This window comes from Nomia melanderi, chromosome 1, assembly GCF_051020985.1.
Source record: "Nomia melanderi isolate GNS246 chromosome 1, iyNomMela1, whole genome shotgun sequence".
Taxonomy (NCBI): domain Eukaryota; kingdom Metazoa; phylum Arthropoda; class Insecta; order Hymenoptera; family Halictidae; genus Nomia; species Nomia melanderi.
In genome coordinates this window covers 12244733-12263113 of record NC_134999.1, presented here as the reverse complement: position 1 = coordinate 12263113, position 18381 = coordinate 12244733, and the positions used below count along the sequence as shown (strand labels likewise).

Here is an 18381-nt window from a genome sequence, read left to right as displayed (position 1 = left end):
ATATAAGAAGCTTCTGGGGGGAGGGGGGATCGTAAAACTGTCAATTCGACTCATCGAAATTCCCCTTTGACGTCTGCACGCCGTGAACCTGAAGGGAAATTGATTCCCTCGGGTGGCGAGATTCGACTTAGAAAGAAAAAAGTATACATCGAAATTCTCGTGGCGAGTTCCCCATTCGCAAAGCAATAACCAATGAAACTTTAATGTTAGTGTAAATTTTTGGTTTAATATTAATTACGATAATTAGTATCGTTTCATGCTTACAATAAGAGTAGAGAAAATGAATTAATATTAGTACAATATATAACACTCTTAAATCCAGTTGTATATTATCTTTAGTATAAATGGAGAAAGCTTCTTGTTGTTCGAGAACAATTGTTACATAGTTTAGGTAAACTGATTAAATTGCAGAGTAATTCCGGCGGAGTTGGTCAGTTCAATTTTCTTTCGCAAACGATCGATACAATTATAATTCGTATCTTTGCATTTGTAATGTTAATTCTTCTTGATCATTTTTTTAAGAAATGAATGAAAGTTTATTTAGCAATGGAACCTGTTGCTCCGGTTCTGTTAGCTTTCATTTAAATGCATTCCAATGAAAATATACCTATTTCCTCCTGAATGATCCTAATTGTTTTCAAGTAATTTGAAAGCACCATGGCAATCGACGTACATAAACGAAAAGCTTTTGTTAGGAAAATTTGAATGGTAACAATTTTACATGGATATTTTATAAATCTTATAAATATTTTATGCTAACAGTAGTTAACTTAAACTTCGTATATAACGCTGCACACCAAGAAAAATAATTGCATTAACACTAGATTCACGGAATGAGTTAATTTCACTCATATCGAAGTTTATAAACATTATTAATAAATATTTGTGTCAATTTTAATTGATACAGTTACACAAACATATCCTAATTTTCTACTGTCAAACCTCTAATTCCTGAAATGTAAATAAAGCTCTATCATTTTTGCCAAGAACGATAGAACGAAGTGTACAATAAATACCCCTAAATCTAGTATTAAGGGTTTGTTAAGGGGTTGAATTAAAAATACGCCCATACTTTTTCACCGATTTAACAAAAAGAGAAATCGAATCCACGTGTATTACTGCACATGTTGCGGCTAATTCAGCGTCGTCCATCATCCCCCGCCTCCATTGGGCCACGTCGTCCCTCATAAGTCGGTATTCAGCTAGAAAGTTTTCCCGTGTCTCGAAGCGGAATTTCGGTGCGCTAAACTTTGCCAAAAAGCTCTTGTGCCCGGGAGCGATGAAACAAAACTGACAGCGTTCCTCTGACGAAGTTACCGGGCGACACCCCTAACAAATTCTAATCTAATCGACGCCGATGCGCGAAGAAAACGTCCAAGACTCGTCTGTCCCCACCCCCTCCCCGCCGATTTTGCAACCCTCTATCCGCGGACCGGTGGCCGGCTACGCTTTCCAACCCCTCAGCGACGAGGAACTTTAATATTAGCACTCTGCAAGTCAAACTCCCTCCACCCGTCAGAAGATTCGAACTTCTTTCCCGTTTCAACACCCCCGACGCCGGTTTTTTTTCTTTTTTCTTTGCGTCTTTTTTTCGCTCTTTTTGAGTGACGCAGGGGAGGTGCGTTCAGCTCACTCCGCGCTGACTGAAATAGTCAACGTCACTTCGGACGAGGTGACGTTTAAACTGAGAATTTCGTTTATGGTAAATATGGCGGAGAGTGACATGGAAATGATAATGAAGTTCGAAGGGAAGTTTCGTGGGTTCTTTGTGTGGATCTGTTTGCTTTATCTTTGACGTTGGAGATATGAAAAATGGTTCGTGCTGGGCTGGAGTAAAAGAATGCGGTCGGATCAAGTGACGGTTGTGCAAAGATGGAAACTTGTTTTGTCATTAGAACTTTGTTTATTCTGTGTATTTGCTGTTACTTTCCTTGCGCATTGATTAGGCGTGTGCAATTAGACGTTGCAATCGTGGGATTTAATTGTGTAGACAATAAGGGATCAGCAATACATAGTATTCTTGTTTTCTACTATCTAGTAGTTCAATCTCTAATTCAGTTTCTTATGAAAAGGATTTCTGACACTTTAGTTTTGCAAATGATGAAAGATCAGTATATAGTTTTCTTATGTATTAGCATCTAAAAGCCCAATACCTAATTTACTGTTCTACGAAAACCTTTTTCAAAGAAATAATCGAATATTTCTATTCCCAATGTATTTTTCTACATGAAGGGCTTCTATCGCTTTTAAAAATCCTCGTCCACAAAGGGTTAATCGGCCGATTCTCGCGGGGCGCTCCTCACTCCACCCCGGTGTTTAATTCGAAGGGGTGAGAAGTCGAGTTAATTAACACGGTGCTCAATTATTCAGGGCAAGCCTAATAAGCCGTGTCGAAACTGTTTGCCGCTGGTACACGATCGGAACGAGTTTACGGTGAGCGAGCGGGTGTCGTCGAACCTACGGGCTTTTATGGCGAGGTGTCGCTTACCAGGGGGTCAGGCTGACCCGTCTAAGTGGCGTGGAACGGAATGATCCGTGCCGGGACGCGCGCCGTTCTTGTCAAGGGTTGACCGGTGAAAGACTGCCTGATCGAAGAAGCGTTCGACAGTGGGCCGTACCGAGGGATTTTTCACATTTTTCAGGGATGCTGAGGGTCGCTGCTCGCACTAATCGCTTTGGACAGGTCATTGATACCCATCACTGTTTATTAACCCTTTCAAAAAGTATTTCACTCGAATTATTTTTAACACATTCTGATGAGATGCAAACTGCATTTTTGGAAAGCATCTTAATGAGAAATCGCACATAGATTAACTCTTTGCTCTCAAGAGGTGACTCCCACTCACCATATGATTCTATATACCAAAATCATAAAGTCTTACGTGTAATAGTAAGCTTCTTATAATCTACGAGCATGTGAAATATTGAAATAATAACTTTGTTTTTTAACTTATGTGTATTCCCTCATTCAATTCGTTTTAAAGGATGTCATCTATAACTCATTGGAAAGTGTTGAATATTTCTAGTGAAAGATTTCCGACTGCAAAGGGTTAAAAGGCTTCTTTTGTTTCAATATTTCACATATTGATGCATTATACAGAGCTTAATAGGTAATATTGAATTTTGTACTTTTGTATCTATTGGGAGTGGCCATTGAAATGTAAAAAATTAATTGTAAAATTAAATGTATAAAACTGTTTATAATTAATTGGATTTAAACTTAATATGGCTATTAGCTACTCGAACTCAGTTTTTCTGTCTTAATTGATTTAACAATAGTTTAATGTGGCACTTTACTAATTTATTTGAGGACGGTTGAAAAGAATTAAGATTGTACTTACATAGAGCAACAATTGGTGAAATATGTGGTTAAGTTGAATGTTAAAATTATAGATAAATTATAATTATTCAGTAATTCGTATTTTATTTTATCACGGATGAAACTTCGTCTTACCTTCAAAGTGTCACAGTTGCAGAAACGAATGTATTAAAAAAGTACAGTTTACAAATGGTGACCAAGAGAACATGGCTTAATTCTTTTCCGAGTATCTTTTTCATCGTTCTGATTTGGCTGAAAAAAGACAATTTTCCGTTCTTCATCCGTGGCAAAGGTTTTCATGACTACAAGACCAGACACCCCCAGACCTGTCTTCGTCTTCTTTCTCGGCGGTAATAGAGATGGGGACACGGTGACGATGGAAAATTGGGGAAGGTAAATGGCCGCCCTAAAAGGACGTCTGGCCTCGCACCTTCCTAATTCACTTATTCCTGTTGCCTCCAGGTTTTTAACGAACAGCCTGAACACTCAGTTACCCAAAACCCCTGTCCGACCTTCTCTCCTGGATTTCTCACATGTTTACTGAACCTGTCACAAGAGATATGCCGTAGAATTTGCTTGTGGCCGGAGCAACTGAATAACTAAAATGAAGGAACTTTTTCTTATATAAAACAAACTGACAGCAGTGAGCAATCTCAAGTTCTGCATAATGAAGCTAAAATATTATTTTCATATAGAAACTTGAATCTATTAAATTTCAAATAAGATTAGATTATAAAACATAGTCTGAAGGATATTATATTCTTAGTTTATAGTCATTATATTTCGTTCGTGTACAATTTAATGACAACATTCAATTTCTTAAACTGAGATAATGTACTCAATGTCAAATACATTTCATACACACAATCTTTGCTGCAAAAGATCTGAAGAATTAAAAATCAATCAATCATAATACACCTTCGATATTGATAGAATTAATAATAATTCACAAAATAGTAACCAAGTATTTTATGGTCAATTTAAATACACCAACGGCTAATAAATTTTTCCTTTTCTAAAGCTGAATACGTATCACAGGAAAACGAAAACACAGATGGTGGCTGAAAAATTCAGTATTCATAAATCCATTATCCTTTCAACCATTTAGACACTTCGCTACCCATAAATCCGAGCAGAAAATTTCCAGCCGCGCGATTAAAATGTAAAGGTACCGAAACAAGTTCGTTTGATCTGCCAGATGAAACCAATTTCACCTGGGGACTCATTTTGAATCGCAAATATAAGACATAACAATATCGCACGCATCGCCGGTCATCACCAGCTGCAAATTATACAAGGACGTGATATTACGTCAGCGGCGTGGCGCGGCGGTGTATCCGACATCATGAATATTATTCGAACTTTTTGCATAATAATGCGCGGCCCCGTAAAATTTTCAAGCTGATCGGGTATTCAGAGCGACCGATGAATATTCAAGGAACTGTCGATAATTTTTCATATAATTCCGCCTGGAAGCGTTCCTCGTTCGGCGACGATTATTTACAATCGAGGTTTATTTGCGCCGATAGTAAACGTACGAACGACTGTGACTAAAACGAACGAGGAACAAAAAGTATTTGGTAAGCAAGGAAATTCACGCGATCTTCGGCAGATTAAAAGAAATAATAGAAATTTTATTATAGTAGACTGCGAACGTGATCATTACAATTAATTAATAAAACTTTTTTTAATTATAAATTCTTGTATTTATAATATAATATAATAATGTAGGGAGTGACAAAGAAGTAGATATTTAGAACTTTTAAAGAATATAGATTTGAATGATGTGAAAAGGTTCTAATAAATATAATATATAATGATATAATGATGTAATGATATAACGATATAACGATATAACGATATAACGATATAACAATATAAGAATATAATAATTTAGTAATATAATTCTTCTATTACTCCCAAAAACCCCATAAACTTTTTCGGTTGTCTAATGCACAGCGGTAAGGGGAGAGCCCTTGTTCCGGGGGCGATAATTAAAATGATATTCCCGAATTTGATACGTCACGTGTCCGGGTGATTCGATTAATTCACGATTATATTCATCCCACACCCCCCGGAGCAGGGTATCGATTCGTCACGGATCCTCTCGGTCGACTGCCCCTTATTTCACACCGTCATAACTGAATTTTAATTAATCCCGGAATTATTAATCTACCTTGCCGGCCGGCAACTTTGATCCGGCTATTTTGCAGGAATAATTGAAAAAGTTTCGCCGGGGATTGTTTAAGCGAGCCATGGACAATTTTCGGGCGACCCTTCCTCGGAGATCCGACGCGACGCCGAGAATGTGCACGCGAAAATCCTCCGAGCAGGGTGTTAAAATATTACTCGACCATAATTAGCGGGCGTACAGGGTGTTCCATTCACTTTGCCAACGAAAAGTATTTCCCGATACTTTTAATGACGCAAAATGTGTCTCAAATAAAAAGTTTAATTCCGAAGAGAATATTTTTCCACGTAATTAATCGAAATTATTTTGATCACTGTAATACTTTTGGAAATTTTCAAATCATTCTTGTCTTTCTTTGCTGAATCAAAATCTCATGTGAATTAGACAAATTTCATTGAAAGCCATTTTTGAGTCATTAAAAATAAAGGGATACAGAATCAGGAGAAAAAGAGTTGAATGAAAAATGTATTTGATTAACTAACAATTTGACTGAAAAGGGAATTTTAGTAATCTATAAATAACATTTCATTGAAACTATAAATTCATGGGCGACATCGATGAAAGCGAGAAACAACTTTTCCCCAATTTTTTATTCCCCAAGGTGAAATATATCCTCGGAAATGTCCAGTCCCATTGTGCACACTGACAAACGGGAATAGCAAAAATTTTGAAATAAATTTTCGTTCGCTCCCGAAAAATTGCGATCGTAGTCAGTCTGCGGCGAGCACGTCAGGGGTAGCAAACTCTAACGCGAAAGACTATAACAGGAGTCCGCTTCATTTCCTTCGTATTGATTTCCCTGGTGCTCGGGACTGCAATCCGACTGTATTTGAATTTCTCTCTATTAAAACCTCCTGCTATTCTCGGTTTCACGTGCATCAACTTGTCCATAACTGGAACAGCCATTGAGCAAGGACAACAGCCACGGAACGCGGCCGGAAACGCATTCCTGTCGCAGCCACCGTGCGACGTTAATGCATTCCAGCGATGACGGGCGAACTTTTTCGATTATTCACCTGTCGGTGGTCCCGACGACGCGGAATTCCAGCCTCGAAACAAGAATCTTCAACGGGTTTTATGAAACGTTGGAAACGTCTTCGTCGCGCTCGCCGGCCAAGCCGCCGAATATTAGAATCCCCGATGCCCTACGACCGAGCGAAATGAAATCCAGTTTTAAGGCACGTGTTCCTGTATTACGATAAAAAGTAATTTTCTTCGGGGCGCCGCGTTTCTCGAAATATTAAACTCGAGGAAATATGAAGTAGAGGACAAGGAAACGTGGAAAAATTGAAGGTGAAATCGTGGAAATCTCGAAATTTACAATTTATCAATTGAATGGTATTGTGATAATTGGAGTTCACGTGTGTCGACAGTATTTTAATAATGAATTAATCAGTTGATTTAATGATAATTGATTTCAATGATTAGGTAATAAGTAATAATTACAGTTAACACAGTATAATGAATACATATTATCCTATACAATCAATTTAATTCGAATTGGAAATTAATTTCGAAACATTTCGCAGGCTATTAGAATTCACAAAACGATTTTGTAATTCATGATAATCAACAGACAACTTACAGAATTTGTAACTTACGAAATTTCATAATTCTCGAAGATCAGTCGTGCTTTTGCCACGCGCGAATCAAAGTTCATCGGTTCAATTGATCGAAGCGCACTCAAGCGAAACACGAGTTCCCGAATCGAGCGGGCCGAATAAATAAAAATGCCGAATTAAACGTAATAACGGTGAACATCGCACGATCCCCATAAATCAAAGAGAAACATTATTTCGCGAGCATGAATACGAAATCTCCTCGGCAAACATGCGATCTCGAAATGAATATACAATCTCGTCTCCTGTAGGAAAATCGCTGACACTAAAACCACCCTTAAAGCGGAGCGAATCTGCTCCGTTTAACGTCCACGATGAAATATTTAGCTGCCGCTTCTCGCTGAATTTCGCGATTTTAACGAACGACTCAAAGGTTTCGCGCGGCGTGTAATAAAAATTAATTAAAAATCCAATTAATCGGGAATCCGGGCGGGGAGGGTGGCGGTCGGGTGAAGGAGGATCCGAGGCGTCTGCGGAAAGAGATTCGATAAAGGTGGAATGGTGTGCCGGGAGAAACTGAGCGGAGGGGCAGGGAAACGGGCGAGAAGGAAGCCGAGTTTCAAACTACATAGACGTGTAATCATATATAGATAAGCGCGAAACGTATTCAACGGTGGAGAGGCCAAGATTCTATCGTTGCAGCAGCTGCAACGTAAGAGGATGTGGCGGACCTTGGTGAAAAGCCTCCACACCCGATTCCGACGTGATTTCGTGCGGTTATTTAGTAGTGGGTGGAGAGAAATAGGGAGGAGCGAGAGAGAGAAAGAGAGAGAGTGAGAGAGGGAAAGAAGGAAGGAGAAAGGGAGTAGGAGGAGCAGAGGAAGGGAGAGAGTACCGAGGTTCTCGGGAAGTTTCGGTTCGCGATATCGAATCGCGTACAATGATACAATGAGTTGCGCATACACGTCGGTTTCGGTGAGAGCGCGCCTCGAGATACCGTGCCGCCGATAGCTTTTGTAATTTTAGAAAATGTACGACCCCGAGGCGCCATACTGCGAGAGGAACTTTTTCCGACGGGGATACATATTGAATGGAGAATCATTCGGGAGAAAGGAAATTATCGTGGATGGGTTTCAGTGTGGTTTTCTTTGATAGATAGGGAATAGATTTGCTATTTTTCAGTGTTCCTAGGTGTCTGCTAAGGATTGGGGTAGTTTCTTTTGTGGTCAATGGGATTTGGGGTTGTTGCATTTGTGGATTAGGAAGTTTTGATCGTGTTCGATGTAGTTTTGTTGAAAAAATGTGTTGGCGCTGTTGGAAGAATTATTGACATACATTGGAGGTCTTGCATTATTCGGTTTGAAAATCATTTCGAATGTTTGGTACTTTTAAAATATCAATGGTTGAAAAGTTCTAGTGTCAAGATGCTTTTGACACGACATTATAGACCGAGAAATTAACGCTGTTTCAGTTAGCTCCCAGTTTCTTTAGAACAACTTCCAAAACATCGGTATCCATTCATCAAACAGGGTGTCAGAGATTCAAAACCACATTCAAGCAGCGACGATTTTCAAAAAGTTCTTTAACGGATCCTATTGGCAAAGGTTCTAAATGCATCGAAGAAGTCTACAATACAATATGAGGAGTCATAGCCTATCTAAAACCTTTTCAAATTTCTATGCATTCTTCTACCAACAAGATTTCATTCTTTGTACTCCTAAGATTTCTGGAAGTCGAAAACACTCCCATCTTTTCAACGACAATAGTTCTACAACAAATCGTCAAGTAGACAGCAAGGAGACTCCATAGACTCAAAACCAATTTCAATTTTTTCATACATTTCCTCTGTATATTTAATTTTAACGACCAAAGTCGCCACATAGTCGAACTCTAACGCTAGCTAATACAGTCCACTTTAACTTTCAATAAATAATTCAAAGATATCTGGAATTCACACGGGATTTCGCTATGTTCCGCAGTCCGACGAGATAAATTCACGGGAACGCTTCGCGGCCGCAATTTTCCGAGGAGCGGCGCGGCGTTCCGCGTCTCCATTTTCCCCGATTAATCAAGCGACTCGAGTGAACCAATTTGGGGTGCGCTCCGCGGCGGCTGCGGAACGGCCTCAATCGACAAGGGCCGAACTTAAGAACGGTTAACGGCGTAATTTATGGGGTTCCGTGGGCACGCAACAATGCGCGCCCGGAAAATACATTTGCCGCGACCGGGCTTAACGACTATCTGCGAAATATCGGCTACGCTGCAACCAGCTCGCGCGACGATTTACAGTCAGGCACGATTAAGTAGCTTACCTAGAAACTCTCCTCGCGCCGCCCCCGTCCCTCATCTTGCGTACGGCCACCCGCCAGCCGGAAACTTCGGCCGGAAGTTTCGAGTGCAAGTTGCGACCGCGCCCGTCGCTTGAATGCGTTAATCAAAGGATATTTGGCAATAAGACGTGGCCGGACCACGTCGTGGGACCAAGTTATTGCTCGGGCAAAGTTAGGTGATCGCTCGGAGGCTGGTCTAAGGGATGAGGGTTGGATTAGCCGGTTTTTACCCGTCCTCGACTCGTTTTTGACGAGTGTATTCGTAACATTAGAACTACCAGTCAGGTCAAAATTACCTATTCCTGATTCCTTTTGCTATTATTGAAGATATAACATGTTTCTCTGAAAAATTACCAGAAAAATTGCTTCAACAATATGGAAACACAACTGTGAATTAACCTCTTAGCTTATAATATCGCGTGAGACTCGTGGTGAAGATTTCAAACACAATTTCAAATTCAAATGAAATACTATTTATTCGTTATCAATTACTATTTTTTAAAGCAAACACAGACAGGATGAATCTAGATTTCTTCTCTTTTTTCAATAGATTGCTAATTACAAGCTGAGTGCACCGATCACAGTTGAGAAAGGAACCGTAAAGTAAGGGATTAATAGAAATCTCAATATATGAACTTTTAAAGTTTGTATAGGAGAATTTTAAAAAATTAGTTATTCTTCTCGATAGTTTTAGTGTTAAATTAAGTAGAATAGTTTTGTCCTCAGTATGGTTGCGTGTAATCGATTGAAAGTAGTGGGTTTAGCAATTTTAGTGTTGCTTTTTGGGATATCTATGAAACTACTTATTGGAGAGATGAATAAAACTTAATCTATAATGTAATTTCCATTGCTAACAATCATTCGGACCTTGAAAAGAAATTTCCTTTGAAATACTCTATCATTAATCGAAGCAATGTAGACATTCCAAGTTCCAATTTATAGAAGATTGTACTCGGTGCACCATTAAAAACAATAACAATTTAATAAATTCCTCGATTAAATGAAAATAAACTATTACCAATAAATAAACAGAATAATTTGCTACACGAATAGTTACTTATGAAAGAATTCGTTCAACCTAGGTAAATATTTGTTCCAAACAGTTCGCTGAATGTTGATCTCCAGTATCGGAAAAAAGAGGAGAAGAAAATATTTGAATTATTGACTTAATAGACACACAATGGAGGTCGAGCACGGCGAAAGCGGGCCGTAAGGTAGTGAGTATGTACACGGTAAAGGTCGAGCTTATCTCGAATCACCGGTTCAGTCACGCCTGGCTCGAAGACGCTTTTGCGCCTGGGGCACGGATTTAACTTTATGCGAAAGTTGGCCGGCGCGCGCGAGCTCCAGCTGGATGCTTCAATTTCACCGTGGACGTGCTTAACGAGAGGTATCTTGGTTTAATGATACGCTAGACGAACTGTCTCTAATTATACCGCTTGAAATTTGTTAACAAATTTATCGGCAAACTCGTCGAGCATCCCACCTAGGTGGATGGTATCCTCTCAGCGACTCGTTTCCGGTGTTTATCGGGGTTCTTTCTCACCGAGAATGCTTCACTGGGGGCAACACAGCGGTGAAATTTATCGAGAAGAAACTATTTTGGGTATTCATCGGAAGTTATGCGCCGTTTAAACACTACCGGGGCGATACGTGGCCGAAGAATCCTTTCGTAACTGATGGGCAGTGAAATTGTTTGATGAACTCAATAGTAAATATGTGCATAACAATTTTTGAGTAATTATTTAAATTGATCAATATTATAATATATCCATCATATAATTCATGGTGCTCTTCTCTTATTCTGAATTAGCTTGTAACAGTTAATCTCTCCTTGGAATAGTCTAATAGCTAGACCCCTAATTTACAAGAAGACAAAAGTGAAACGAAGCAACATTTCCTAATATCCATTTAGCTTCTTCTATTATGAAATACTACAACGAAACTCAAAGAATCATCCTAGTGAAACCCAAAGAATATCCTCAACGAAATTCAATTTGAACTACCAGTCCATGCGAACTGTTAAAAATGAAAACTCAAACTTTGTGAACATCCGACGTCGAAAGCCTGCCGTTGCGAGGCTCGTCACGGTCCAGGCCGCTTTAATCAACCTGTAACGGTAACTACGGGTAACAGAATATTCCCGGGAAACGAATTTCTCGTCAGACAGGCCGGATGAGAGCTCGGCCCCCTCCAGACTTCTGATAAACGTGATCACGCGTATTCAGCCAGGCTCCCTTTGCGATTCGGAAAAGTTTACGCGATAACTCTTGGAACGACCTATAGCCGCGGCAGAGCAATCTAGGCCTGCAGGTGCAAAGGGGTTAGGGGACGGGTCCTATTTTACGCGCGCTCGTGTGCGTTTAATGCACTCGAAACACACAACTCGCCCTCCGGGGGTTGCAAGGATAATTTCGGATAACCGCGCTGTGCCGGTAAAACCTTCGCGCGGCAGGGGGGCTGGACCGCGTATCCATGGCCACGGGACGCACACGCCCGAATGAAATTTGAATGCGACTTAAATCTTAATAATATTCCGCCTTATCTTAATTAGCCGGCATGCGGGTCCGACGCGTGTTTTAATAGTGGCAGACAACTGCCGGTTATCCGACGATCAAAATTTATCACCCAGTGTTACGCTACTTCGCGCGTTAATGCCGGTGATACCGCCTTGTCCCGGCTCGTCGCGGCTTGCCTGGACACACGCGCGCGTCTCGCGTCCGCCATTTTTACGGACGCCGCCTGTCGCTGTCTATTTCATCGTGCGGAGTTTCTTGGTTTTCTGCTTTGAAACTTGTGCAGATGGATGGAGTTTTATTCGATTGTAGTTTAAGTTGACAGTGATTTATTTGGGAATAAGAATATTGATGTTGTTTGGAAACGGTTAAGTTGTGGTTGCTCGGGAAACAGTGAAATTGTAGCTGTTTGAGAAGCAGTAAAGTTGTAGTTAAATATAATATATATGATATAATTGAGATGTGAATAATTATTGAGGAAATTATTGAGAAAAGATGGCCAAAAATAGCTGTTAAACAACTCAATATCAAACGTTAATGATAGTAGCTCGATAAAATGTAATTTTCTACGCGAAAAGTCTCTGAAATGCCATCCTAATTTCATTGTCTCCAAGGTGTGCGCTTCTCAAAGTGAGTAATTCTCGATTGAATTGAATGGGTAGCCGTGACTAGCTTCACAATATCGGTTAACAAGCCGTCGAAAACTGTCAAGACTCGTTCGCGAGTCCCGCGCAACTTCGCCAGAAACTTGTTCCCGTCCAGATGGCGATTTAAGGACGACCGCAGAACTCTTTTCAATCGGCTGAGTTCGACGGGGCACTCGTGAAAGCACTTGGTTTCAACCGCACAGCCACTCGACCTGACAACGAGTGTGAAATTACACTCCCGATGTCTCTAGGCTGACGCCTAAACACTCCGCCTACCGCAGGGGCCTCGGAACCTGTCGTAATTAGCCCTCGAAGAATTGAGAACACTGTGCACTGAGACGTCGAAATTATTAGATTCGAACTGCGACAGGGTGGACGCACGATAAACAAACAAATTATTTTTAACGCTAGATTTACGGGAATTTACTGTACAGTTCATTCTATCGTTATTGGAAAAATTTATATTCGTCCATTCAAATTTTGGAAATTAGAGGTTTGAAAGTAGACAATTGGGATACATGTTTGCATAACTGCGTCGATCAAAATAAATTCAAACATTTGCCAACTAATGTTTGTAAAATCCATTATGAATGAAATTGGCTCGTTCCGTAAATCTAGTGTTAAATAATTCACCTTCATTTTCACAACTCGTGAAACTTGTGTAATAGCTATTTTCCATTCTGGCAACATGTTTTTTTCAAGATAATAATTTTCTACTGCTTTCTATTTAGCAACTGTAATTTCAGTAACCAATAATTCAATATTTTAACGAAGCAAAAAGCAGAAGAAATGAAACATAAAAGTGTTTCAAAAGAACAGTTGAGAATTGATTCAACAAAGAATATATTTCGCTTATCTCTTTCATTTCGAGAATCATATTTTCTTATTTATAGAAAATGTGTGAAGCCCTTAAAAATGTTTCATACGCCTCCAAGCAAGTTATTATGGACTCACACCGCGAGGAAGTAGCATTTTTCTTCCGGTAGGGATTTCGAATTAATTACGGTACGACCGGTGTTTAAATGGCAAAGACTTCGGAACGGTTTGGGATCAATTAATATAAATTACCAGTGATCGTACCTGGCAAAGAATAATTGTGGCCCGTGATTCGATATTGGCCCATTAAGACGACCGGTCGGCCGCCTCCGTTCGACCGTATCAAATTGGATCTATAATTTCGAGTTTCACTTTATAAATTGCACTGATAAACCGCTAATGGACCACTCGCTCCTCGTAATCTTTGCTCGGAGATCTGTGGTAACGGGTGCTAATTTACACAGTAGCCATGTATCAGACGATTTTTTTTACGAACACCCTGTGTTTTCGAATGTATACTTTGGAGAAGTCTATATATCTTTTGATCGAAAAAGTTATGTAGTTCACATTATTTTAGAATTTTCTTCGCGGAGTGCATCAAGATTGTAAATTTTATTAAGTCTCTTTGCCATTCAGAAAATCTTCGTATCTAACTATCAAATTTCAAATTAATATAAACATAAGTATCGTAGATGATCTATGAAGTTTCATTTCTTTATTATATTAAAAAATTAATTTCTTCATTTTCTATTTATTTTTCTTAAATACTACAATCTTCTTCGCATTATTCAATCCAGTCTAGTGTACAATCAACTACATTCAAATATACTAAAAATATTTTCGAACACTGATCTTTAAAAAATATTTTCTTATGAACCATCAAAAAACATCCTCAACAATCAAGCTACGGATCAACAAAAGATAATACAAACTCTCATAGTCCAAGTAAATCAACCATGCAGACATTACAAAATATTACCATAAAATTACTCACCGCAGGGATTGTTCGTGTCGCGCCTCCGCGGAATCATTATCGTCATTACCCGTTAATAACATTACCAGCACGAATGCTTCCAGATGAAACAGGAGAATGGAAAAAGAAAGAAACGGATCAACCGAAAAAAAATTCGTCCAACCGTGTAGCCGCAATCTCGCCAGGAAAATCTCGAAAAACCTGGCCCGGGGCACCGCATTAACGTACACGGGACCACGCGGACACCTCAAAGCGGCCGTGTTAAGCGGCGGATACTTAGAAAAAGAAGGAAAGAACAAAAATAAAACAGGTCCTGGCTACGCGGTTATCGTTCACCGCGTTGCTCCCTGCTCGTTTCCAAGATCCGATCTTTTTTCCCCTTTTCTCCCGCCGGCTTACACGATTCCACGGTAACGGAGACTCTACCGATATAATTCCCCAGGTGTCGCTATCAGCTTATTCATTAAAAGGTCGCAGGCCCGACTCCTCCATTTTCAGGATTCCGCTCAGCCGATCTTCCTTATCGGCGTTCGTTTCGCGTGTAACCCGCGATCATCTCGTTTCCAACGATCGCTGCTGTTTCTTTTTACGGTTCCTCCGGTTCCTCGTGCTGCGCGAAGTCGACAGCAACCGGCGATCACCCGGCCGATTCCGTTTCGGCTCTAACTGGCTCACGAGTGAGTAGCTAACTGCGAATCTCCTTGATCTCTTCTCGCTTCTCTGCCCCTTGCACGGGGCTTCTTTGCGGTTGGTTTTGTTCGCGGAGATCGTTATACTCTGCACCTTGGATGAACCGGACAGCTCGGTTGCTGCGGCGTTGCCGCGTGTTTCGGTGGCCAGGCACACTTTCTGGGGTTTCTTTTGTGGAATTCATTGAAAGTTTTGTGGCTTTTAAAGGCTGTTGTGTCGGTTTATTAATTTAGAGATGAACATTTTTTAAAGATATTGTAACAAGGTTTGAAAGTTTCCATAGATTTCGATTGCTCATGCAAGAGTTAAGGTAAGCTTTTTATTTGTACACTCATAGTCATTTTTTAATTGACTTTGTCACTGAAGAAGAGTGTACGTCTTACTTGATACAAACGGTAACGAAGAAACAGAAAAATTAAGAATCCTCTTAAAATTAAAGCTTGAATTTCGGAACTTAAAATTTGTTAAAACAATTTGTCAAAATTCCAAACGAACGCATCAGACATTCCATGCGACTAGATAACTGCACCAATTTTATATTGTCATCCGCCTCTAAATATCGCTCACGCGCATGAAATTTCCACGAGGCCACCTGCCGAAAATAAAATAAAAAGCGGGATCGCGCTCGGGCAATAAACAAGTGGCTAATATGTCCGGCGCGTTCCTCGTTAGAGCTGAAAATCGGCGTACCGGATCCATTCGAAAATCCGCCGATCGAAAATGTTAAAAAAACCATAAAATTTCATTTGAACGGGCTACGTTCGCGGTCTCCGCGTCCAGAGGAACGGTTTTTCATGCGTAAAAATCGAACGGGATCGATAGGAATCATGATTTCGCCGCGCCGCTCCGCGCCGGCAATATTTTCAACAAATTTGCAATTTACAGAGCGAGCCGTGCACCCTGCGTGCAAATACGCGTTATCATTGCCGTCCCCGGAGCGGAATCGCGGTTTTTCACGCGCGTAAACCGAAAAAGCGGCCCACATAATCGTCCATAAACGCGTATAGATTTCGCGTGGCACCGGGCGCCACCCACGCCCCCGAAAATCCGGGCTTAAGGGACTTAACAATTCGCGTTTCGCGTAATCTCGCATGAATCTTCATCGTCTCCTATCTGGACCGCGATTTCTGCAAAGCCCCCCTGCAGCCCGGACCAACGCAAACATCGTTCGGTGAATTTGCTGGCAGAGTTTTTATTTTCCGATATGTTTTCGCCCATGGAGTTTCGAAAGTGTACAAAGTTCATGTAACTGGGTCACATTGTAAGTTTGAAGTTAGTGGTGGGGGAAGTAATTTTGGGATAAGATTAAATGGCTATTTAAGTTTGTGTGCGGTGTAATATGTAATTACTGGATTGTAGAAATTTATGTAACGATGTTGGAAGGAAACTTTAGAAAAATGCACCTGAGAGGAAGTTTCTACTTGTTCTGAACGGTTTTTGTTATTTTTGGTCTCTTGTTGAGGTTTTCATTAACTAATGTCAGTTGAGATTGTTGAAGATATAAAGTCATAGAGATTTGTAATCTAATAGTTTCACGGTAAAAATAGCTCTTAAAGATTAATACTAATTTGTATTGTATTACTTATGAGAAAGATAAAAGGGAAGGAATGGTTAGGAAAGAGTGAAATAATCTTAGTAACTAAATAAGTGAATATATAATAGATGCTATTGTGCGATTCACTGCAAAGGAAATTGAAAGGAAATAAAGTGCTGTTTATTAGCAAAATCTCTATAGCAAGCTCTTTCATTTCAGTAACGTAGTATCGATTAACTCACGATCGGCGCAACGAAATCGACAAACAATTTCAGCGTGAGTTTCAACTAACAAACTGGAACGCGCGTGTAATTAACTCGAGCAATGAAGATCGGTGTTCTGACTGGTCGAAATAGTTACGCGAGGGCACGGCAATGAACGAAGTAACGAAGGGGGGCGGCCAACGCGGTGGAGAGAATCGTGTTGCGCTGATGTTAGTTAGGGAACGGCGATCAGGTATTATACGGTCGTATTTTCGCGTAACGGTTCGTTAAAGGTCCGAGATCCAGGCCGGGTGGACGGAAGATTTTGCCGGTCTACGGTGCGTGAAATGCATCCAGGCTGAGTAGGAAGCCGTGGGCAGATCTAAACAATAAGAGGGAATATTAGTCTTGCTCAGTCGGGCAGGTGTAGATGCACGCCGTGATCTCACGTATCGCGGTGTCGCGTTGAGCTACAGGTTATGTATCCCGCGCAAGACAGAATTCCCCGGGGCCAGTTTAACAAATTATACCGCGCTCAGTTTGATCCTGTTCTTCCCCGAGTACACTAACCGCCAAAAGTAGTCAGCTGCTGTGATTATTCGATTATCTGGAAAAACATTGAGTAACTTAATACTTTCATTTACTAACGCATTGCTAATTAGATAAGCATTGCACATTTTTGTTAAGTTGTGGAAATTCACATTTCGAACTCAGAAATCAAATGGAAAATTGAAATTAGTAAATCGCAATGGACAAAGTGATCAATTATTCGGATGATCTGGAAAAATGTTAACTTTTCAATGTTCGCATTCATTAATGCATTGTTAAAAAGCGAAGCAATGCACTTATTTGTTGAACTATCGAAATTGAAATTCAAAATTGGAAAATTCAGGGTAAAATTCTGTTTCAATTCCATTTGGAGGGTTGTTTGTATACGTTCGTTGACAGTACAAAGTATGGCATTTCAACCAAGTTAAAGATTGGAAAAATTGGTTGAGGTTCAGTTTGTTTTGTCACTTCGTTGAGGGAAACAGGGAAATATTTATATACATAATAAAAAGAGAATTTTATAAACTAAACGGACTGTAAATGTTAGATGAGCGAACGTATTTTCCGATTTTATTGAGCGAGCAGAATTTTGTATCATCGTTCCAGTTAATAATTTTCGAATATTTTTCTTCCCTCCTTCGTAAACCGTATTCCCCTCTGAAATAACATTATTTTTGCGCAATTGCGCGGTATTAAATAAAGAATCGGCCATTTAAAAACATTAAAAGTCCATTTGCAACAGTAACGCATGCTCGATTTGGCGACATTCAACATGGTGTTTGTTCACAGTGAAATCCATGGAAATATACGAGCGCGGTATCATTGTCACTTCCGACCGGCAACATTTTCGCGCAGATAAAATAAACTCGTTTCAGTGCCGATGTAACGTTTCGTCCATCAAAAACGCTCGTGTAGAAATTTACTTTAATCTCTGAATCGTTGCATTCCGTAATGCACGAAATGAAGCGATCCCCGTATAACAACCGTTTTCAAGATGGCGGACGGACCGGCCAACCGTCGAGACCTTTTGAATTTCAAACAATTCACCCGGCTG

At 40.2% G+C, this 18381-nt stretch overlaps 1 protein-coding gene across 1 annotated transcript in view; it reads left to right on the top strand.

Moving 5' to 3' along the window:
* Ror (tyrosine-protein kinase transmembrane receptor Ror) overlaps window positions 1–18381 on the top strand; it is a 316422-nt gene that overhangs the window by 267538 nt on the left and 30503 nt on the right. The window lies entirely within an intron of this gene.